The sequence below is a fragment of the Mastigoproctus giganteus genome, chromosome 8 (genome assembly GCF_048544385.1).
Source record: "Mastigoproctus giganteus isolate SK-2022 chromosome 8, ASM4854438v1, whole genome shotgun sequence".
Taxonomy (NCBI): domain Eukaryota; kingdom Metazoa; phylum Arthropoda; class Arachnida; order Uropygi; family Thelyphonidae; genus Mastigoproctus; species Mastigoproctus giganteus.
Window position 1 is genome coordinate 99,814,403 of NC_143582.1, and position 23,693 is coordinate 99,838,095.

Here is a 23,693-nt window from a genome sequence, read left to right on the forward strand (position 1 = left end):
CCTGTCAGCCAGCTGGGAAAGATCTGACAAAGTTAAGATGGAGTAGTGAAGGGTTAGATAAGTTTAGTGCAGTCAGTAAGTTAAGGAAAAGTTAGTGGAGTTTCATAATAGAAGAGAACAGTCGAGTCAGTCCGTCATCGGAAGGCAAGGGTAGTGGCCCCGTATGCAAATAAGTCTAGTCCGTCATCGGAGGAAGTCAAGGGTAGTGGCCCATACGCAAATAAGTCTGTCCGTTATAGGAAGGCTAGGGTAGTAGCCCGTATGCAAATAAGTCTGTCCGTTATAGGAAGGCAAGGGTAGTGGCCCGTATGCAAATAAGTCAGTCCGTCGTCGGAAGGCAAGGGTAGTGGCCCGTATGCAGATGAATGAAGTGTAAGGAGAATAAGCCTGTCCGTCGTCTAAAGGCAAGGGTAGTAGCCCGTATGCAAACGACCGAAGTGTATGGAGAAATAAACCTGTCCGTTATAAGAAGGTAGTGAAAGTGGCCAGCGTGAAAATAAATAGTGTAAGGAGAAAAATAACCCTAGTCGACCATCTGAAGGCAGTGATAAAGGCAAGGCGCAGATAAGTGAGCTGAGAAGATAAAGTTGTAATTCCTAGTCCGCCAGAATAGCTGAACCGAAGGTTAAGTAGCAGTATCGAAGACGAGCCCATAAAATCCTAAAAGACACAATGATGCCCTATCCAGACGTAGACTACAACCCATGGAGAAACTTGAAGTTCTGAGATGAATGCAGTTGGTAAACGATGATACCATTCCCAGACAAGGAGCTGAAGCCCCCAAAACGGAGAAATCCGATTCATAAAATTAAGTAAGTGACTAGTTATATAGTATTCTCCCTCACAAATAAAGGACTGTTGGAACTCTAATATCAGATTAGTATAATGTTTAGAAAGATGTTAAGGGAAGGATGTACAAAAGTATAATTATATATACATAAATATAGAGATAAATCAGATAGTGGTTTTGATTAATGTATAATTAGACATATGTAGAAAGGCAAAGGAGAGAAATTTGATATTTGTTATTAGTTATTGTTTAACATATAGGTATGAGATATATTGGAAGGCAAGGGTAGAGGAATACAGAGAAAGAAATAGCCTTATGAATGTAGCTAACACTTGGGACCAGCATTAGTCCAGAAATTGATGTCAAATGTACTATCTGTCTTGATTAAAGAAAGTTGTGAAGTTATATTCCGCAAGATAAAATGGGGTACTAATTAAAATGGAAGTTAAGAGTGAAATTCCTAAATCAATACATAAGGTAAGAATTTGATTTAAAGTGGAGAAAGGGTGTACCTAATCCTCTTAAGTAATTATTGTTCATGTGTGAAAAAGAAGCTATAGCAGTTTTTGTAAAGATATTAAGTTTGTTGTGTATAAAGAAATAACCTTTCTAGTGTAAAACCAATGTATTTAATTGCCATATATAACTGATAATACATAGGCAAATTTGAGTAATAATAATATGTGCTTGAGAGTTGTTAATTTTTATATTGTGTAAATAAAATGTTATGTTATATATTAATGTGTGTGTGTTGTTTGTCATTCTTGAACACTCAGCCTGTCCGAAGGGAATTATAAATAATCGAGAAGTTCCCTTGAATCTGGAATTCTCCTATAAAGTAAAGTCAGATGTGTAAGTGGGGAAATTAAAATAAGGTGGACAACAACTATTATAAGGGAACAAAAAATAAATATAAAATATATAAAATATCATTTATTTTCCCACCCCCCACACTATGCTCTTTACCTCTTTGCTGGTGTGGGTTTCATCTTTGGAGGTCGGTTTTACGATGACTAGGTGTGGGGTTGGCAAGAGGGTTTTGCGTTTAGTGGTAGGTTCCTTAGTTGCTGTTTGGTTGGTGGGTTGCTGTGTCCTCAGCGCTTCAGCAAAAGTGGGGGCGCGCTGTTGCACTTTGTTTGCCCCACTTTCAAGATAGGCATCAAGCCTGGCAGTTATTTTTTCATTTTGCAGGTGCGTTTGGTCCAAATTTTTTTCTAGTTTGGTCCACAGGGAAACTATTTCAGCTCTTAGTCCTGTAGTCACTCTGCTGCTCTGCTTCTTGAATAAGTTTTCAAGGGCGGTTCGCAGGATCAGTTTCTGTCCAGGGACGGTGCCCTTGGGCAAGGTTGGATCCAGTGGTGGTTCCTCTTGTTTCTCTTAGGTAGAATCCCGTTGAGAGGCATCTCTTGTGATTCTCTCGTGTCCGTTTTGTGAGCGGGTTTTCCTTTTAGCGGAGGGGGCTCCGGCGCGGGGATCTACCGGCCCCTCGTCATGCTCGATGGCTGGAATGTCATCCTTGTTGGTATGCTGCAACGAGGTTTGGGTTTTATTGGTTTTTTCTTTCCATGTTGAGATAATTTCGAATAATCAAAGTAGGTCCGGATTTCCGAGTCGGTAGGGTGTTCCTTCGGTAGGACTTGATTTTTGGTGCAGGAAGACACCCGCTATAAGTTCGTAGCCAAATTTGGTGAATTTCTGTGCCCTAAAGAAGATTTTGCCTGTCCCCCACAAACAGGTTGGGGGTGGGGGGTATACGGCCGTTCACAAAAACACCCCTAGAAGACCAGAACAACTTTCTCCTGGGGGTTGTCAGGGGGGTGAGCACGAAGGTGATATTTGTTTTTCCTTAAGAGCAGTATTTGTGGAGTTCGTCTTCCATCATAGAATGTTTATGGAAAAGGGGAGGGGAACACAAAATTCATGTTCTCTTACTTATATCCACATAGAATCTTTGGAAATTGTTGGAGCACAGTCTATGCCCAAAATTACGCCTTTTTGGATCACCTCCCTGGATCCAAGCTCGGCAGCCAGAAATAATTGGATGCACTCTCTATTTCCCTGTTGTCAGTGGCATGGTGACCAGTACCGTCTGGCAAACAAAGGAAACAAATAAAAACGCTTGTATTCAACTAATAAGCCCAAACAAACACAAAAGCTTCTCACCTGGAGAATCCACTGCAGTTTAAAAATTCATCGATGTACATAATGTGTCCGACGCAGTTGGCAGCGATATTGGAGATCGTGAAGGTCGCCATATTGACGATCGTGAAGGCAGCCATATTGGCTTTAAGCATAGGCACTACATACAAGAACTAGGCTATCATATATAAGAATTAAAAACTTCCATAAATGCATTAAATTCGCGCAGAATTTCACATAAAGTCACCTGGTGATCCAATATCTTTAGTTCTTCAAGTGCAAATCTTTGGCGAACGGTAAATCCAATTGCTCTCCCCCTACTGGTTCAGCCCCCTACGATGCAAGGTCGATCGCCAAGCTTAAATTTGTTAAGCTTCTCGATGATGCTTCTGCAATTTTTATAGTATATATTTATGAAGATACTGTTGTCTTTGTCTCTGCCATGCGCATTATTGTTCATTGAATGCTATCTAGTGTGGTTGCTTTCAGCCTTTCCAGGACCATTATTTTTATAGATGGTGTTGTCTGTGATAGGCCTGTAGATCTTAGGTTTTCTGAACCTAAATGCCTGAACTGTGACCCCATCAGGGAAGTTATGTTTGGATGTCATTAGTTCTATATCCTTTTGATCAAAGCTGATCTTAAAGGAGGAATATATTTCAGGATGAAGTGACTTCATTTTCTCAGCTGATATGTTAATGTTAATTTTTCTCTTAAAGTAGCACTCTAGGTCAGCCTCCTCCATGGAGGGTGCCAGCCTGGAGACATGCCACGAGATCTTTTTAGGAACCACTACTAGGTTTCCCCTATCCCCTTTACCAATGAATCTTATTTTACTATCATTGGTGTTATTGAGAGAGATAATTTCAGTAGTAGCCTTGACCTGGTGTGTTTTCATTCCATCATTGCCTGTTCCTTTCTCGTTTCCCTTTTCAGTGAGTTTGTCTTTGTTTTTATTAGAAATATTAAGAAATCCACCGTCAGGAGTGTCCCTGGTGTGAATAGGTTGCGAATGTTCATCCTTATTCTTGTTGTGTCTGGGTTGGTTTTTAGTCCCCTTTGAGGTTGGGGCTGTAGATTGACTGGGATGAGTGTGCACTTTAGTGCTAGCTTTAACATAATTCTCGATTTGCGAAGTCTGTTTTAGATTCCTCAAAGGAAGAGAAGAAGAACACACTAGAAAAAGTCTGTTTTACACTGCAAAACGGTAGATTTATCACTTTTGTAAGCATATCAATTTATAAATTGATAAATTTATTCAATTTATAAGCATATACAGTAAATTAAAAACAAACGACGAAACCTTCCATGAAAAGAGCATAACACACTGAACAAGGATTAGCGAGAAACATCCACGCTCGCGATTTTGTCACCCCTCTCCCCCCACCCACTGAGCGCTGTTTTGATCGGGAAAAATAATTTTAGTCACGCCCATGTTTTTTTATGGCGGAAAATGTTCACGGCGCTTTAAATTTCACATTTTTTAGGTTTCATTTTATATTAAATCAGCGACCGCGAATACAGATACCGTGAATAGCGGGGGTTTACTGTATATATTTATTTATTTTTTTTAATTAAAAATTATTTTATTTTAATTACAGAGAACGGTAGCGAAAAAATAATAAATGTTGTTAAATTAAGCTGTATGCATATTTAAATTCGCAGGGAAGTACTTCAATTTTTTTGCAATAGCTATACAGGACAGTTTTGTATGAAGGAACACTTGGCGGACGGATATAACCGTGTGCTGAGGCGGTTATATGGTTACCAAATATCAACTTCCGGAAAGTAGAAAGAATGGATTTTATCTGCCAGCGACTGGCGTCCTTAGGAAACCATGAAATCGGTTGCCTCCTTCTCGAAACTCCAAGGCCAAATGTATGCTGAAGTATTTAGCTCCTGTTTGAACGGACCGTTCCGACTACATGATCCTCACTGTTATTGAATTCAGTTCCAGGAGGAATCGGTATTTTTTAATGCATTCTTTTGTTCTTTATGTTCAAAGAAGGAAACTTTGTATAAGGTTTACCGATTTACATTTCAATAATAACCTTTTAAAATCTGGACGTCTGTAAACATTGGGGAGAAAAAAAACAACAAAAAAAAAAAAATACAAAGATTAACTGAAAGAGAACTCGCCTACTAGTGTAAAACCAAACTGTTTTCTTTCAGTTAAGCATATTTTTTCAGCGGAATGAAGTTATACTTTATTATTATTATTATTAGTCATATGGTGCAAGGAAGTTTTACGCTTATGCTGCACCAACCAAAAAAGATTTCTGAATTACCCCGAGAGAGAGAGAGAGAGAGAGAATCACCAAGAAAGAGAAGAATGATGACATCTAGCTTAGAATCCTGGTGTGCCAAGCCCATACTCACCAAATGTGAGCCTCTGGGGTTGTATGCAGATCTAGGGTAGTAGGAGCTTGTAAGGACTCCTATAAGACTTTTCATTATTTATAATTAGCATGTATTTAGAGCAGTCGCATGAGTTGTCTTAATAATTGACTGATCGAATTTATTTTTTTTATCCAACAGCTCAGAATTTTTCAAAACTGCCTCATTTGAAAAAAATTCGGGACGTCTCCTTTCTTTCTGTCCATTTTTTTTAGAGGTGTTCCGATTTTGCATTTTCAAAATTATATAATGTGTTTATAACGACTTACTTTGGAAGTAATTTCAAAGTCGTATAATGTGCTTATAACGACTTACTTTGGAAGTAATTTCAAAGTCATATAATGTGTTTTAACTAGCTTTGGAAGTAAAGCCATTTCGAAGTGGCTAGATCTGATGGATAAAAGTTGTAATAGCATTCATCACAGTTGAAGAAACATGACTGTAACTACTACATTTTTTATATGACAACAAATACTTCTGATATTCCCCATAGAAGTGTCAGAAATCACAACCGTAACCTCCCTGCCAAAAGCTGTTGTCAGCGCGTAGCACTATACCTTTTGTTGACCAGAGCTTAGAGAGTTGACTGCCCCTTTTCCCCGGGGTTCTTACTAGCTTACTTACGAAAAAGGTCACAGAAATAGCGGTCAAACAGGCGTGCGAATACAGAATTCTTATTGGTGGAACTTGCAGGTTCGGTCGTTGGCTTATTGCCAAGTTTATTTCTACAGACACACACAAGCACACTCGCGTCTCGCCAGAGGGAGCGGTAGTAACATTTCCTCTCTCTGTCGCGATATACTTGAGCATTAACTGTGTGTGTGACGTTGCTCGTACTGCGAGGAAACTTTTGAACGACTTTTATCATTTATTAAGTGTAGAAGAGTTTTTTTAACTGAGTTGAGTGTTAAAGTAGCTTGGTGTATCGATTCTAGATGACATCAGTTACTGTACAAATAGCTTGTTTGGAGGAACGAAGTAAAAGTGGGATTTGCTGTTGCCATGATTCACCGTCTAGGTAGTGCTTCTAGGTAGCTGCTCGACGTCTGCCACACTTGTTTACTTGGAAGACGTGGAAGGTTTCGCCCATCGGTGGAAAGGTCACCACTACCAACAACAGGTGAGGTCGAGAGTGTATTTATACTGTTGTGAGTTATGAACGTACGAGACGTTGGTGATAAAGAGTATAATTTTTAATATAGTTAGTAGTAATAGTGGCATGTGATGCAAGAAAGAAAGCGCATGAGCTTATGCAGCATCAGCCAAAAAAAAAAAAAAAAAATTACACAACCATTCTCTCTAAATGTATGTCCAGTTCCTCCTTTAATTGATTTAACCTATCAACTTCCACAACGACAGATGGAAGCTTGTTCCAGCAGTTAACCATCCGCTGGCTAAAGGCAAATTTCCACACATCTATTCTACGTCTAGTTAAAGAAGGACGTTACCTGGTTGTTTTCCATGGAGATTAATTACTATATTTAATAACCACTCTTATACCACGTGAACTTAATAATATAGTTTATTAAGCTTATATCCCAAACCACTATATATTTTAGGTGTCGTTTCAGTCATCTTGCCAATACTTAATGGTCGTTCCTTATGGAATGGACTGATGATGGGTATCGATAAGATGCCTGAAACGTCACCTTATGTATAAGTGGTTGAGACTATAAGCTTAATAAACTATATTATTAATTTCACGTGGTTAAGAGTGATCATTAAATATAGTAATTAATCTTCTTAGAATTTTTATTCGTGGATGAAGTCATACACTTACTGATTAACTGAAAATGTTTTCAGTGTTAGCTTTTCCCGGAGATACTAAGTCGAAAGGTAACTCGCGTAGCATTATGATGTTTTCTGAAATAACTTGTTTACACCAAGTTGTTTCAGAAACCATAATGAAAAATCTTTTTTCAATATTTTTATGCTTTGTTGGCGTATCATTGGTACAATAAAAATATTTCGTATCATTCTTGATTTCTTTAATTTTTCTTAAACGAATCTACTAGAATTCAACAAATTACAAACAATTAGGTTTTTCTTTCTGATGTTTTAAAATATCGCAGGGGATATAGTAGTAGTAGTAGTGGCATGTGATGCAAGAAAGCAAGTGCATGAGCTTATGCAGCATCAGCCAAAAAAAAAAAAAAAAATCACCCCATTCCCTCCAAATGCCTGTCCAGTTCCTCCTTAAATTTATTTAACCTATCAACTTCTACAACGACAGATGGAAGTTTGTTCCAGCAATTAACCACCCACTGGCTAAAGGCAAATTTCCGCACATCTATTCTACATCTGTCTTTTCTTAATTTGAATTTATGCCCCCTTAGGTTCGTAATCTGAACAAGTGGAAGGATCCCATCAGAATTCAGCGCGCTCAACCCATTCAAGGCCTTACACCTCAATCAGATCACCACGCAGGTGCCTAGTCTCCAGCCACTGCAATTTGCAGAACTTAATCCTCTTTTGGTAAGAGGATCCCTTTATTCCCCTCACCAATCTTGTTTCCCTTCTCTGTACATACTCAAGCAAATCTACATCCTTCCTAAAATGAGGCCTCCAGACCTGTACGCAGTACGGAAAGCATGGCCTGACTATTGCCTTATACAGAGGGACAATCACCTCCTTTTCCCTGCTAGCAAAATTCCTATATATCATTGACAAAACCCCATGACTTGCCCTGGCAGACTGTTTGCATTGCTCAGAAAACTTCATATCTGATTGCACAATTATTTCCAAGTGTTTCATTTTATACCACCTTAAGTGTAGCACCACATAGTTGGTACGTTTCTCTGGTGTTACTTCTACCCATATGCAGTACTTTGCATTTATCAAGGTTAAACTTCAGTTGCCACTTCTTAGCCCATCTGCCCAAATTATCTAGATCCTGTTGCAGTAGCACACTGCCATTACTGTCATTAACAACCCTGCCAACCTTTGTATCATCTGCAAACTTCGACACTAAGCCTGATATACCTTCATCAATATCATTGATAAATATACAAAACAACAGAGGACCCAACACTGAACCCTGTGGGACTCCATTAATAACATTAGTCCATGAAGAGCAGCACCCATTGATTACCGCCCTCTGTATTCTCCCACTCAACCATCATTTTATCCATTGTATCAACTTACCCATAATACCATTCTGCTCCAATTTGTGCAATAGTCTTCTATACGCAACAGTGTGAAAAGCTTTCCTGAAATCCAAATATATGATATCAAAATTATTTTTTGCATCCAGTTCCTTTGTAACCACATCATAATATCCTATCAAATTTGTCAGACAAGACTCTCCCTTAACAAACCCATGCTGTGTCTGAATTATTGCTGCAGTCTTGTCTAGATGATCCTGCAATGCATCTTTAACCAGTGACTCCATTATTTTACCTGGAACAGAAGTTAAACTAACTGGTCTGTAATTACTCGTGTCATCCTTCGATCCCCCTTTGTAAATTGGGGATACATTTGCACATCTCCAGTCGTTGGGAACCTCCCCCTGAGTCGAAGGATTCTCTCTTAATTATGGCTAAGGGTTTGCTTAGTTGCTTTGCCGCCTCCTTTAATATAACTGGATAGATCCCATCTGCCCCAGGTGCCTTTCTTATGTTTACCTTGAACAATTTCTCCTCCACTTTGCTCTCAGTTATTACAAAATCATTAAGCACCCTGCTACAATTTGATAACCTGCCATTTTCAAACCTTAATAACTCCTCACGTGTGAATGTAGATGCAAAATACTCATTCAGTTTGTATGCTATCTCAGCAGGATCATCAACAGTCGAACCATCGATATCAAGTGGACCAATCAGATTCATCCCCTTCCTTTTAGAGTTTATATAAGTATTTTTTTCTTAGCATCCTTTGCCAAAGATTTCTCGTAATCTGCCTTCGCCTGCCTAAACTCCTTTGTGACCTGATTACAGACTAGCTTATATCTGCCATAGGCTTCTGAGTCGCTTGATAATTTATATGCATTCCATGCATTTTTCTTCTCTGTCACTAATCTCATTAGTTCATTTGATAACCATTTGGGCCTAAACCTTGAACAATATTTTTAGACCACGGTTCGAGCCCATCACCACCAAATACGGAGGATGCGGAAAGGTCAGGGAATGACCACCGCATATCCCGGAGCAATATGGCCTTAGTTGCTAATGCTCCTAAAAACCAATCAGCAATATGAACAATATTTCTTAATAGGTATGAAACTTTTAGTAGCTTCCACGATTAATATTGACTGTATTTGCTTTGCCTAGTTTCTTTATATTTGTATTCAGTTATAGATTAACTGAGAAATATAATTTATTTTTTTCTGGAGTTGCAAGAATACTTTTTATGTTAGGAAACATAAAATTGAAGGCAGTGCATCCAGTTGACATGGGTGGCCAGAGCAATATTGAGTTAGTTTAGTCTGATGTAAGCATTGGGAAAGTAAAAATGAGAGTAGGAGTCTGTTGTATGACTCTTGTGAGTACTATAAACAAATGTACAGAGAAATAGAGTAGGGCAGTAAATCAGAATATTTTTTAATGGGGGATTTTAGCTTTCCAGGTATTGACTGGAACTTGTGGGTTAGTCACTAGCAACTTTTGTGGATTTATTGGATGACTGTTTTCTACGGCAGCATGTTTGAGAAGCAATCAGAGGAAGTAATACTCTAGATTTGATTATCAGCAGTGATTATCAATGCATTAAGAATCTGCAGATAAAGGAACCACTAGGTGGCATTGATCACAGTATACTGATGTGGAATTTACATAGAGATGTAACTACCATTAGGGGTAAAGGGAATGGTTTTTGCTTTCTTAAAGGTGACTGTGGTGGTCTCAGATAGTTTAAATTCTATACAGTGGTATCAACTGATGATCTTACCAACAGAAAATTCTAAATGGGAAGAATTCAATGAATTAATCTTGGAAGCTACTAGGCTTTTCATACCAAATAAGAAATACTGTTCAATGTTTAGGCCTAAATAGATGTCAGATGAACTAATGAGACTCGTGGCAGAGAAGAAAAATGCATGGTATGTATATAAATTATCAGGTGAAACAGAGCCTATAGTAGATATAAGCTACCCTGTAATCAAGTCACAAAGCAGATTGGGCAAGTGAAGGTAGATTACGAGAAATCTTTGGCAAAGGATGCAAAAAAAACAGCAAAGACTTTACTTATGTAAACTCTGGAAAGAAAGCGATGAATCAGATTGGTCCTCTTGATATTGAACAACTGTTTATCAGACTGTAAAAGGGTGCTAATTGAATTTGTAATAGCTGAGAGGAAAGTGGAGGAGATATTGTTGAAGTTAAACATAACAAAATGGGAGGCAGCAAAGCAAGTAAGAAAGTCCTTAGTCATCATTATTAGAGGATTCAGGAGAGTTCCCCCACAGACTGGAAATGTTGAAATGTATCCCCTATTCACAAAGGGTGACATGGGTAATTACAAACCTGTTAGTTTAACTTCTGTTCTGGGGAAAATAATGAAATCACTTGTTAAAGAAGCAATGCATGATTATCTAGACAAGGTTGCAGTTATAGTTCCGAAATATCATGGGTTTGTTAAGGCGAAATCTTGTGTGACCAGTTTGATTGGATGCTATGATGTGGCCACAAAGGAACTGGATGCAAAAACTAAATTTAATAAAAGATGGATTTATACAAATTGGAGCAATATGGTATTAAGGGCAAGATGCTGCTAAGGATATAGGGATTGTTGAGTGGGAGAAGACAGAGTGGTAATCATTGGACACTGCTCTTTGTGGACTAGTGTTATTAGTGGAGACCCCCAGGTTTTGGTGTTGGGCCCGGTGATGTTTTCTGTATTTATCAATGATATTGATGAAGGTATATCAGGCTTAATGTTCAAGTCTGTAGATGATACAAAGGTTGTTAATTGCAGTATAATCATCAGCCATTTTCAATCCACTGCAGGATGAAGGCCTCTCCAGTAACTTTCCAGTTCCTTCTGTTTTGTGCAATGGACATCCATTTACTACCCACAAACTTATCAATTTCATCTGTCCATCTCTTTTGTTGTCTTCCAGGTTTTCTTCTAGCTCCTGTTGGGTACCATTCTGTTATTTTCTTAGTCCATCTGTCATCATGTCTTCAAGCTATGTGTCCTGCCCAAGACAATTTTTGTTCTTTATTTTTGTTAAGAATGTCCTTGAGTTTGTTGCCTAATCCATGTGTTTCTCTTCTTATCTAACAGTCTGATTCCCAATATAATTCGTTCCATTTTTCGCTGTGTAGTTCTCAGCTTCTCTTTGGTGAGTGCCCAAGTTTCACTTCTATAAGTCGTGGTGGGAGTATACATTGGTTCATTATTTTAGTTTCAAACAAATTGGGATATTGCACCTCAGTATGTGACTATATTTCCTGAATGCTATCCATCCAAAATTTATTATTCTCTTGACTTCCAGCCATTTATCATTATTACAGCTAATGACTTGTCCCAGATAAGTATACGACTCCACCTTTTCAATTACTGCTCCTTCAATCATTATATCACTTTCTGTGGCATACTTGTTCATCATTACTTTTGTTTTAGCCATATTCATCTTTAGTCCAAAATCCTTACTAACTGTGCATAACTGATTAAGATTTTCCTCTAATTTTTTGGGATCGTGGCTTATGACCACAATGTCATCTGCAAATTGTAAATGGTTTAGGTACTCTCCATTCACATTGACTCCTTTCTGCGACCGGTCTTAAATCTTCTGAAAGCTTCCTCAAGGGCAGCAGTAAACAATTTCGGAGATACTGTCTCCCAATACCTCCAAAGTTGTTTACTGTCGAACTCCTTTCTCAATTTTAAATTTACTACTGTCTTTTTCTAGTCTAATAAAGGAGGTAGCATTCTCATATATTTTCTTCAAAATCATAATATATGTGGTATCTATGCCTTGTCTTTCCAGTGCCTGAAACATTGCCCTATGCTGTATGGAGTCAAATGCCTTTTCATAATCCACAAATGCCAGGCATAATGGTGTTTTATTTTCATTTGCTTTCTCCATTAACTGTGACATCATGTGAAGGTGATCCATAGTTGAGAATCCTGCCCTCAACAGCTTGCTCTTTCGGTTGGTTCTCATCAAGTATTCTTCCTAATCTGTTAGTAATGATCCTTGTGAACAACTTGTAGATGTGGGATAACAAGCTAATTGGTCAATAATTTCCAAGTTCTGATTTATCTCCTTTCTTATGCAATAAAACTATGATTGCATTATTCCACTCCTTAGGCATCACACCTTTTCTAATGCATTTTGTGAAGAGTCTTGCCAGTTTTTGTATCATGTCTCTTCCTTCCAATTTTAACAACTCTACAGTAACTTCATCTTCCCCTTGGCTTTCCGATTCTTCATTTTCTTCAATGCATGTTCTACCTTATCAGGTATGTTGTATGTGTTACTAATTTGCGATCCATCTTCCCCACTGCTGGTATCATTCCCTCACTCCTTGTATAACTCTTTATAGTAGTTTTCTGCTATTTGAATTATGCCTTCTCTGCTATTTATAAGTACACGATTGCTATTCTTCAGTTTCAGTATCATTTGTCTTTCTGTATTACTGCTCATGGCTGCTGATTTAAATCTTTGTTTTCCCTTAATGCTTGTTCTACTTTTCTTGTGTTAAATTTTCTTATGTCCTCTTTGAGTCTCTTTCTAATGGCTTTGCATAACTCAGTATACCCAATTTTCTCCTTGTCTGTTTTCTTTTTTATCTTCATTTGTCGTCTTCAGTTCATCATGACAAGTGTTTCTTACTGATTTTTTTTTCTTCTTTGGATTTCTTTTTACCTATAGGTTTCTTGGGCTTTATCACTTTCAGAAAGTTGTAATATTCCTCGTTGATATCTTGGTCCTGAGCAGTCTGCAGAAGCTCAAACTTGTTCTTAAGTTCCAGTACATACTGCTTTTTCTCCTCTTGTGTTATCTCAAAGATCTTTGTATTATTTACTTGAGTCAGTTTTTTCCCTTCAGAATTTGCCTTCTCTGCTATTTATGAACTATATCAAGTGTGCATCTTACCATTCTGTGATCACTTCTAACATTTACCTTGTTGAGGACAGTAATATCATTCATGATATATCTTGTGTTTGTGAGGATGAAGTTGATTTCATTAGTTGTTTATCCATTTGGGCTCTTCATGTCCACTTTGTGTTAACCCTTTTTTTGAAAAAGTGTTCATTACTGACATTCCTTGAGATTCTGCAAATTCCTCAAGTCTTTCATTTCTTTCACCAATTCCAAAATTTCCTATAGTTCCCCTTTCTGCGCTGTTTTGTCTTTTTCCAACCTTAGCATTGAAGTTCCCCATAATGATTGTGTAGTGAGTTTTGTGTTCATCTAGAAGACTCAATTTCTGTGTACATTTCTTCATCATCGTGGCTCGATGTTGTTGTGCATAAATCATTATAAGCTTTAGCTTATACCTCTTAGAAATCCTGAGTAGTAGTAGTCTTGACACCCTTTGTGATGTACTTTTGAATTCCAAAATGTTGTTTTTTATATCTTTATGGACCAGAAAGCCAACTCCACCTTCACTCATTTCACTGTTTCCATTGGTGTACAGCAGATTTCCACTTGATAAAATTATAAGTGATTCATTTCTTCTTCTTGTTTCAGCCAAACCGATGATATTCCAATTCACATTTTCTAATTCCTTTTCCAGTTCTAATATCCTGTCTTCACCGATAAGTGATCTTACGTTTTAACAGGCCAAGTTCAGTTTCCGTGCATGGCAGCCTGGTCATACCCAGAGATTCTTAGCACCCTCTGCTTCCACTCTGATCCTCTCTCTGCCATAAGAGAGGGTGTGGAAGCCGCTGGGGACTGAGGGCCATTTGTTTCGTATAGTACTTGCAGTATAGTACAGTGACACAATCTGGAAAAGTTGGGCAGATAGTCTGAGAAGTGGTAACTGAAGTTTAATATTGTCAAATACAAAGTACTGCATATGGGTAGCAGTAAGCCCAGAGTAAATTACCACCTGATCAGAGTAGTGGAAAATGAAAATATTGTGGAGGATAATTGTGCAGTCAGATATGAAGTTTTCAGGGCAGTTTGGACAGGCTGCCTGAGCTGCTCAAGGGGTCTTGTCAGTGATATAAAAGAACTTTGCTATCAAGGATAAGAAGGTGATTCTCTTTGTATATGGCAATGACTGGGCCACAACTTGAATTTTTTTTTTTTTTTTTTTTTTGATGAGAACCCCAAACACGAGAGGTATTAGAACCTGTATTACTTAGTACCATGCTTGGGTTGGATGATGAGAGGATGAAAGAAGATATTTGTTGCCATTAGACTTCAACTTCTGTAGACTGTAATTTTCAGGAAATATGTATGAAGGTTAGTTAGTTAGTTAGTTGGTTGGTTTTTAGGAGCATTAGCAACTAAGGCCATATTGCTCCGGGAAATGCGGTGGTCATTCTCTGACCTTTCCTCATCCTCTGTATTTGGTGGTGACGGGCTCGAACCCCGGTCTAATCAAGAAGTGTGTGCTATGCACTGCTGCTCCTTCCCACCTGGCATGTATGAAGGAAGATTGTTCCAGAAAATGGTAGTTGAATGAATAAACGAGAAAGATGAAAAGTTGGTTCTTTGAGTTTGAAGTTGGACAGTAAATGGATGTTGGCTGGTGGCGGCACGTATTCGGACTGTTTTGAAAAGAGAGAGAGAGAGCGCAGGAATTATAGAAGCCAATTCAGAAGAGCGGTGCCCGTGGAAGTATCTGTAGAAAAGGCATGTAGACTCTCTCTCTCTCCACTCTGTGTCTATGGGGGAGAGAGTCTGTTAGAGATGAGTCATTAATTAACCTAACTGCCCTCTTCTGAATGGAATCTAGAAGCCTGAGAGAGAGGTTTTGGAGGCACCGCCCCAGATGTGGGAAAAATATTCCCTGGTAGGGCGGATTTGCGATTTGTACAGAGTGAACAGCTGTTTGGAAGGAAAGTAACGCCGAGTTTTTTAGAAATAGAGGAAGCAATATTTATAATGTGCTTGTGCCAAGAGAAATTAGAAGTGAGGGTAATCCCCAAAAGTGATATGTCATCTTGCTTAGCAATCGGCGAGTCACTGAAGATAGCATAGGAGCCGAAGAATCCTTTTTGCGAGATATAAGGCAGGACTGAGTTTTAGAAGGATTGAAATCAACTAAGTTGTCTTTGCCCCACTGGAGAATTACCTGGAGATTGGCATTTAAGGAATTGGTAGCAGATATTCAAGAAGTTGAAGCTGATTGAGCAGGGCAAGGTTTCTCAAAATGGAAAGCGGAATGCAATATGCTATCATCGGCAAAACTATGGATAGGATTTCCAATCAATGGAAGGTCATTAATATACAAGAGGAAAAGAGTGGGGGAAAGAACTGAACCTTGGGGGACACTGACATTAGTGGAGAAGTTAGAAGACAGAGAGCCATCTACCATCACTCTCAGTGAGCGGACAGAGAGAAAACTGGATAACCGATTACTAAAAACAGTTGGCAAATCATAGATGGAAGCTTGTTCAGAAGACCTTTATGCCAAACATGATCGATAGCCTTTGAGATGTCAAGAGCAACTGTTTGTGTTTTACGGAACTTTTACTTCGAATTTATCCATAAATGGTCCACATTTGTCCATAAATTTACAGTCCAGCATAAGCCAGAATATCACCAGTGGATCGACACTAACTGAATTCATACTGGCGATCGTTGATCACACGGAAGAATTCTAGGTAGTTTAAAAGTTGGCAGTTAATTGATTTCTCCATTACTTTAGAAAGAGTAGAAGTAATTCCAATGGGTTGATAATTGGATGGGAGGGATTTGTCACCCTTTTTAGGAACTGGCTGGATATGAGCAAATTTCCAAGTAGAAGAAAAAACACCTTTGGAAAAGAAAGTGAAAAAAAAACAGGAGTAAGTTCAGGAGCACAGGTTTTGAGAACAAGTGGAGAAATACCATCAGAATCTGGAGCTTTCTGAGCATCAAGATTTGTCAAAATCCTTCTGACATTCTTTTGATGGCAAACCACAGGAGGCATTGAATGGAAAATTTTAGGAGGTGTTTTACCAAGATCATTAATACATGAGTTGGAAGAAAAATGGGATGCTAGCAGATTAGCTTTATCCTGAGCTGAAGTGACAATAGAACCATCTGGTTTTGACAGAGGTGGGAGCAGAGATGGGCAAAAGTTGCAGCCAATAGCTTTGGCAAGAGACCAGAATGCTCGGCTACGATTAGGGTAAGAAGCAAGTTTTCTACTCTTAGCCAGTTCAAAATCTAATTTGGACTGATTAATAATGGCTTTACAATTGTCGCGAGCTGTGGTGTAGGCAGAAAATTAAACCGAAGAATTGGAAACAAGCCAATTATGATATGCAACATTCTTCTCTTGAACAGCCCTAGACATTTATTGGAAAACCAAGGTTTAGATAAAGAACGAGATTTTGAGGTGGATTGTGGAATAAAGGATTTCATACTTACAAGAATAGGTTCACTGACACGATCTGGAACATCAGAAGTTTTTAAACAGTAATCCGACCAAGGAAAAGAAGAAAAGAAATCTCACAGGTCATCACATTTAGCATTCTTGCAAATTCAAACTCTCATGGCTATTCCCAACACGAGGTTGGGAATAGCCATGAGATAAAGGCTCCAATTGAGAAGAGCCAGTTACCAAGTTGTGATCTGAGGTGCCTAAATGACCACTCACTTTGACCATGTACTTAGAAGGGTTGTTTGTGAGAAAAAGAACAAGCGTATTGGCTGTATGGTTAGGATTGTCGGTATTCTTATGGGTAAATGAACAATCTGTGCGAGGTCATTAGTAATTGCAAAAGCCTGAGCATCTCGACCAGCTGAGTCTCTGTGACTAGAGAATGGAAACCAGCTGGAGTTGTGAACGTTAAAATTACCTCAATGTTAGGAAAGTTGGACTGGAGAAAGTCAAGTTGGAAAGAGAGGAAGTCAAAGAGCTCCAAGTGATTACTGGAGTTGGGAGAACAATAGAGACAACAGATGAATTTGACAGAATGAGGTAGATGGATTTTAAGCCAGAGAAGGTCGAAAAGAGGTGATTCCAAATTAACAAGTCTCTGACAGGGAATATCAGAACGCACATATGCACAAGTACCAGGCCGCCGTAGCCTAGTGGTCAGGCGCGCGGGTGCATAAGTACACGTGCCTTGAATGACCGGGATTCAAGCCCGTGACTGCTGAATACGGTGCTGTTTCTTATATTCTGTATATCTTGTGAACTCCTCTGACCGTTTGGTCGTCAACAGAAAATTTATTTATTTATTTACCACCATTGAGAAGAAGTCAATCATACAGTGAATAATTTGGGCAAATGGGATGAGCAGTGATTGAATCAACCGATAACTGGGATTCTGTCAAAAAAAGTACATGGGGTTTGGCAGACTGTAAGTGGAAATGGACGTCGTTGAGATTAGAACTGAGACCACGTATATTTGTGATATGGACTAGGAAGTGTTTGCAAGGTTTAGATCTTTTCACAGATCAGCTAATTCTGTTACTTTGACAATTCATGGTGTATTCAATGGTTTTTTTTTTTTTTTTTTTTTGGTAGTTTTTGGCACATAGGCTTCTGTGGCCATAATGCACCTCCCAAGGTTTTTGCAGTACTTTGATCCAAGCCCGAGGCGGGAATCGAACCCGTGACCTTTGGGTTGCCAGGCAGCACTTTACCCACCCGGCTAGCCTGGTCGGCGTATTCAATAGTAAAAAAAAATGGGGGGACATGCGGTATGAAGTAATGAAATTTTGGATATGGTGTACACATGGTAAGGATATACATCATCATGAACTTGGTCCGGCTTAGGTCTTTTAAGACCTGTTCCGTTGAAGCTCTTGGAGGTGGTCTTAATGTTGCCATCGTTGTATTGGTCGACCAACATCTCTCTTGCCTGTAGGTTTGTAGTTAGAGGCTAATTTTGGGATCCAGTCTGGGTTCATTCTTTCCATGTGGCTGATCCATTTTTCCTGATACCAGTTTATGTCATTTACTGTGTTATTTACTTTTAATTTCTCACGGATATCAAAATTTCTTTGGTGGTCTTGCCTTGTAAAGTCTAATAATGATCTTAAAAATCTCATTTGTGTTGCTTCTAGTTTGTGTGCATCTTTCTTATTTATGACCCAAGTCTCACAGCTGTAGAAGAGGGCTGGTTTTGAAGTGATGTTGTGCAGTCCTAATTTTGTTTCAGTTCTCATTTATTTTTCCGAAGTGGCGTTTAATCGATCGTTCCAATCATTTTATTATATTTTTGTAGTTTAGTGTGGATGTCTTTCCCTTCATTTGATATTAAATTTCCCAAATAGGTGAAGTCAGATATTTGTTTTATTATTTTATCATCAGTAACAATTTTGACTCTTTGTATGTTTTTTCCACATAATTCCATTGATTTTGTTTTTGAGGTGGAGATTTTCATCTTGTACTTTTTACCTGTTTTATTCAGTTCATTTGCTGCTGTCTGTAGTTCTTTGGATTTTGCAATTATAACTTGATCATCAGCATATAATATAGTTTGGATTTTATTCCTGTTGTTCAACTGTATTCTATTGTTAATTGTTTGTTTCCATTCTTTAAGAATTTTATTGATGTAGATATTAAATAAATTTGGTGATAGTCCACATCCTTGTTTGACTCCTTTATTGGTGTTAATTGGGTCTGATAGTTGGCCATTAGAATATTTTATACAGACTTCTGAGTTTTTATATAGGCTTTGCATCGCTTTCCGGAGTTGGGTTGGGATATTTTCTTCACGTAGAATCTGCCAATGTTTTTCCTGGTTTACATTGTCATATGCTTTTTCATAATAAATAAACAGCAGAAATGTTGGTAGATTGAATACTCTTCTTTTCTCCAAAATTTGTTGTAATGAGAAAATGGCATCTATTGTGCTTCTCCCGTTTCTGAACCCACATTGTTCTTCTAAGAATTATTCACTGTATTTATTAAGTTTATTCTTTAGTATATTAGAGTATAGTTTTGCAGCAGTTCACAGCAGTGTTATCCCTCTGTAGTTTTTAGGGTTATTTCTGGAGCCTTTTTTGTGTAAATTGATTACTATTCCTGTTTCTCAATCTTTGTGTGTCTGTTGCTTATGCCATATGATGTTAAATAATTTTAGTAGTGAGTTTTTTAGTAAGGTGCCCCCATATTTAAATAGTTCTACATTCAAATTGTCTATGCTTGGGCGTTTTTGGTTTTTTGATAAGGATATACCCAGATATTTAATATAACGTGGCCTTGATAATGCCCCCCCCCCACATACGCACTACTCGGACTCCTTCCAGTCACTATCTGGCAGAGTAGAGTTAGGAAAATTACACACACTAGCTGATCTGGAAGCCTCCTAGAGAGTTACCAATAGGTTCGGTCCGGTGTACTAACTAGCGGCCGGCCTGCAAACACCGTTTTAGAGCTGTGCCCTCGAAATGTAAGGAAGTTTGGATCGCGCCATGATGTCCATCATAATCTCAAAAGACGTCAGTCGTACTGCATGATGGAAGAGATGGGGAAGGTTTGACCAGAACTTAGCTCTGGAGACTAAACATGGGTTCCACCACTTCGAGCCTTCAATAAGCAAAGTGGTGGTATTGCACTGGTTGATGAGGTTATCTACGACCTAATATTTCCCCAGAGGAGCGGCATTCCTCCATGTAGTGTGGGCAACACACCTCGACCCCTGCTTACATTGGTTCACACCTAGGTGGTCACCCACAGTGTGCTTGTGCAATGGGGTTATACCCAGGATTATTAACAGTCCCACAATCATGAAGGTGCAAGCTGTCACAGATCGACCGGACTTTGCCGAAATTGGGTCCAGTTAACTTGAGTGTCACCCGAATATCAGTTCCATTAGCATTTTAGACTCCCAGGTAGCAAGTACAGGTGACCCCCGCCTAACGCTGATAATTCGTTCCGTAAAAACAGAGCGCTAAGTGAATCCGCGCTAAGCGAGCGCCGATTCCCATTAGGTAACATATGTATTTGTGAGTTGCGGTCGGTGCCATAGGATATTTCCTAATCAATAATAAACGGTAGTGAAAAGATGCACAAATGTCGGTCAAAATATTTAATATTCAAATATTTGAACATATAAAATATTCCGCATTACATACGTATATAATTGTGGTAACTACTTATGTATCAAAATTAAACTTAAAATTCCAATTAAAATCATGAATTTAATTGATCTAAATTGATTTAATTTAATTGATGAATTTAATCAAGAAAAATGTGTCAATTTTGGGTTGTACTTCGGCCCTCTTCTTGGTAAACTAAAAGGGATTTTAATTTTAAATCCCCCGCAGCGTTACCACCCAACAATAAAGTCAACCGATCCTTCGCCGCTTTGAAACCTGGAATGTTTTTTCCTTCTTTCAATATGAAACTTCTTTTAGGCATTCGTTTTTCACAAAAGTCCTGCTTCATCTATGTTAAAAACTTGCTGAGAAGTATAACACATAATACCCCCTTCAATAATTTTAACAAGTTCTTTTTTGAAAGTTTCGGCTCCTTAATCTGCACTTGCGGCTTCTCCCTGGATTTTAAATCTATTCAACCAACCTTTACTAGTTTTAAATGGTTCCACATTTTTTTTTTTTAGGTGAGTTTTCTTCAGATCGCCATATTGGCTAATCTCTCTCTCTCTCTCTTTTTTTTTTTTTTTTTTATAATAATATTTAACTTAACTGAATTCTGCATTGGATATTATCTTCAATAAAATTAGTGGTCGAGATTCAGTATCGGGTACAGCGATATTGAATTAGCGAAATTCAATATCGTACCTGATATTGAATCTTTACCAAATTAGTTAGTCTTTCCATTTCAATATTCTAATAGCCAACCTAGGCCTAGTTGCTTGCAGTGAACCTGGCGCCTCCGTAGCCAGGTGGGAAGGAGCAGCAGTGCGTAGCACACGCTTCTTGATTAGACCGGGGTTCGAGCCCGTCACCACCAAATACAGAGGATGTGGAAAGGTCGGGAATGACCACCGCATATCCCCAAGCAATATGGCCTTAGTTGCTAATGCTCCAAATAACAAACAAACAGCTTGCAGTGAAACAGCTATCTTTCCCGCTGCTAAAATTAATTCTTTATTTTTTTTTTTATAATTGTTCCTACAGTTAAATTTGCAAGTCCTAAATTATGGCACACATCCGCTTGTCTTTGACCGGAATCGATTCGCTTCAAAACGCCTGATTTAATTTTCAAATTCAGTCTTTTTCTTACATTTATAGTCTTCATACTGCGTCCAGACGTTGTTGCTTTTTCATTCTTATCGGCCATTATTAACTCTTCGAAAATGTAACTGCATTGGTTGCATTAATTATGATACAATGTTCAAGTAAACTGTCCGTTAAGTACGATGCCTCATACTGTACTGAGTGATGACCAGACTTCGGATAAATGCATATAACGCAAATATTACAAGCAATATACTTGGTCATTTTTTAAAATGTTGATCTCGGAACTATGTAACAAGTCACTGTACTGCGAGAAAATTTCTCAAGTCGGCGTGGGAAACGTTTTAATGCTGTTTTGGTATTAATTTTCAAGCTATCGACTCCATCAAATGAAACGATTTCGATATGTCAAAGATGCAATCTGTAAAAGAGCGTTATAGTGATCTGTGAGACAGCATTATAGTCAGATACGGGTTATAATATAAGAACAGCGTTATAGCGAATCAGCGTAAAGCGAACCGCGTTATAACGGGGGCCTGCTGTACAGCTTGTCTGGCATGTCTGCGACAACCTCAAGGACTTCAAGTACTCCATACAGGTCTGGAAATCTTATTTTAGTAAGGATGTAGAGTTGCTGGAACAAGTACAGAGAAGGGCAATACGATTGGTGAGGGAACAAAGGGGTGGTGTTACCAAGAAAGGCTTAAGTTCTGTAAATTGCAGCATCTAAAGACTAAGCACTTGCGGGGTGACCTGATTGATTTGTATAAAGTTTTGAATAGTTTGAGCTAGCTCAGTGCTGATGGGATTCTTACTCTTGCTCAGATTATGCATTTGTGGAGGCATAAATTCAAATTGAGGAAAGACAGTTGCAGAATAGAACAAACCTCTATCTGTCTTGGGGAAGTTGATAGCTTAAAGAAATTCAAGGAATTGCTGCACAAACTTTTGGAGTGAATGGATAGGTGAAATGGGGAGGTTTTTTCCTTTTTGCTGATTCTGTATAAGTTTGCATTCTTGCATCATATGCCACTACTAATGCCAGTGCTAACTCCTCATTTTGTTTGCATATCATACTCTGTCTGAAGACTGCTACACACCTTCAGGTAAACCTGTCAGTTATGCTTGCACAGGCACGCCTGTACAGGTCTACCGGACGCCCGTAGTGCATCTACACACTTCGGTAAACCTGTCACCATTCATTCAGTCGGCTGACTATGGCACCAACAGATGACGTTTTAGCAATAGTTGGCTTATTATTTGCAACAAAGTGTTTTAAACGTAAAATAAAACGTAATATATGGTGCAAAGAATGATTGAAAAAAAAATTCACGTGAACTTGTTAAGTGAATTGCAGTTGGCCCCTAAAGATTGGCATAATTATTTGCTGATAAATAAACTTATTTAGAGCTGCTTTCATTAGTTACTCCAGTAATTAAAAAAAACGATACTGTTTTGAGGACGGCCATTTCACCGCACGAGAGATTAACTGCAACTGGAAGAAGTTACGAAGATCTTAAATTTTCGACAATAATTTTAGCGAAATTCTTAGAAAAATCCCCCAGATTTATTAAAATAATATAGTAATAAATTTTATTATTGCTGTTGTTATAAATTATATTTATTGACATTCTGATATTCAAAGTTAAAATTTACTTCTAATCCAGGCAAATTTTTTATTAATTGGCGATAAAATTAATAGTGAATTTTTTTCATGGAATTTATGTAATTATTAATGATAGTCAAATAAGGAAATCTCCCAATCTGGCAGTGCACCTGCCATGTTGCTACACATGCTCTGGTTTGCCTGCACAGGCCACTCCGGGTCAGGCAAATCGAATGATTTTTCCTATTTCCATCGGTTGCCTATGTAGGTCAAAATAACCGTGCATTTTTGTCATCCACACCCTCTGGTAGACCTGTACAGGCATGCCTGCACAGGCATAACTGACAGGTTTACCTGAATGTGTGTAGTGGCCTTAAGGTGTGTTGCTCACCGTTTTTTAATTTGTGAGACATAAATTCAGTGCAAAAGATTTTCTTGACACAGAAAAATATACTATTAACTTAAATTGGCTTTAATGAATTTTGCGATAATGTTTAAAATCTCGCAACATAAACTGTAGATTGTGACAGAACAACATCAAAAGCAGCCCT

At 38.4% G+C, this 23,693-nt stretch overlaps 1 protein-coding gene across 1 annotated transcript in view; it reads left to right on the forward strand.

The window, feature by feature from the left end:
* The first annotated feature begins 6,139 nt into the window (after positions 1-6,139).
* Positions 6,140-23,693, forward strand: part of ec (ubiquitin specific peptidase echinus) — a 378,892-nt gene continuing 361,338 nt past the window's right edge. The window contains exon 1 of the mRNA XM_090378841.1: positions 6,140-6,446. The gene's annotated coding sequence lies outside the window, so the exon portion shown is untranslated. The remainder of the gene's footprint in view (positions 6,447-23,693) is intronic.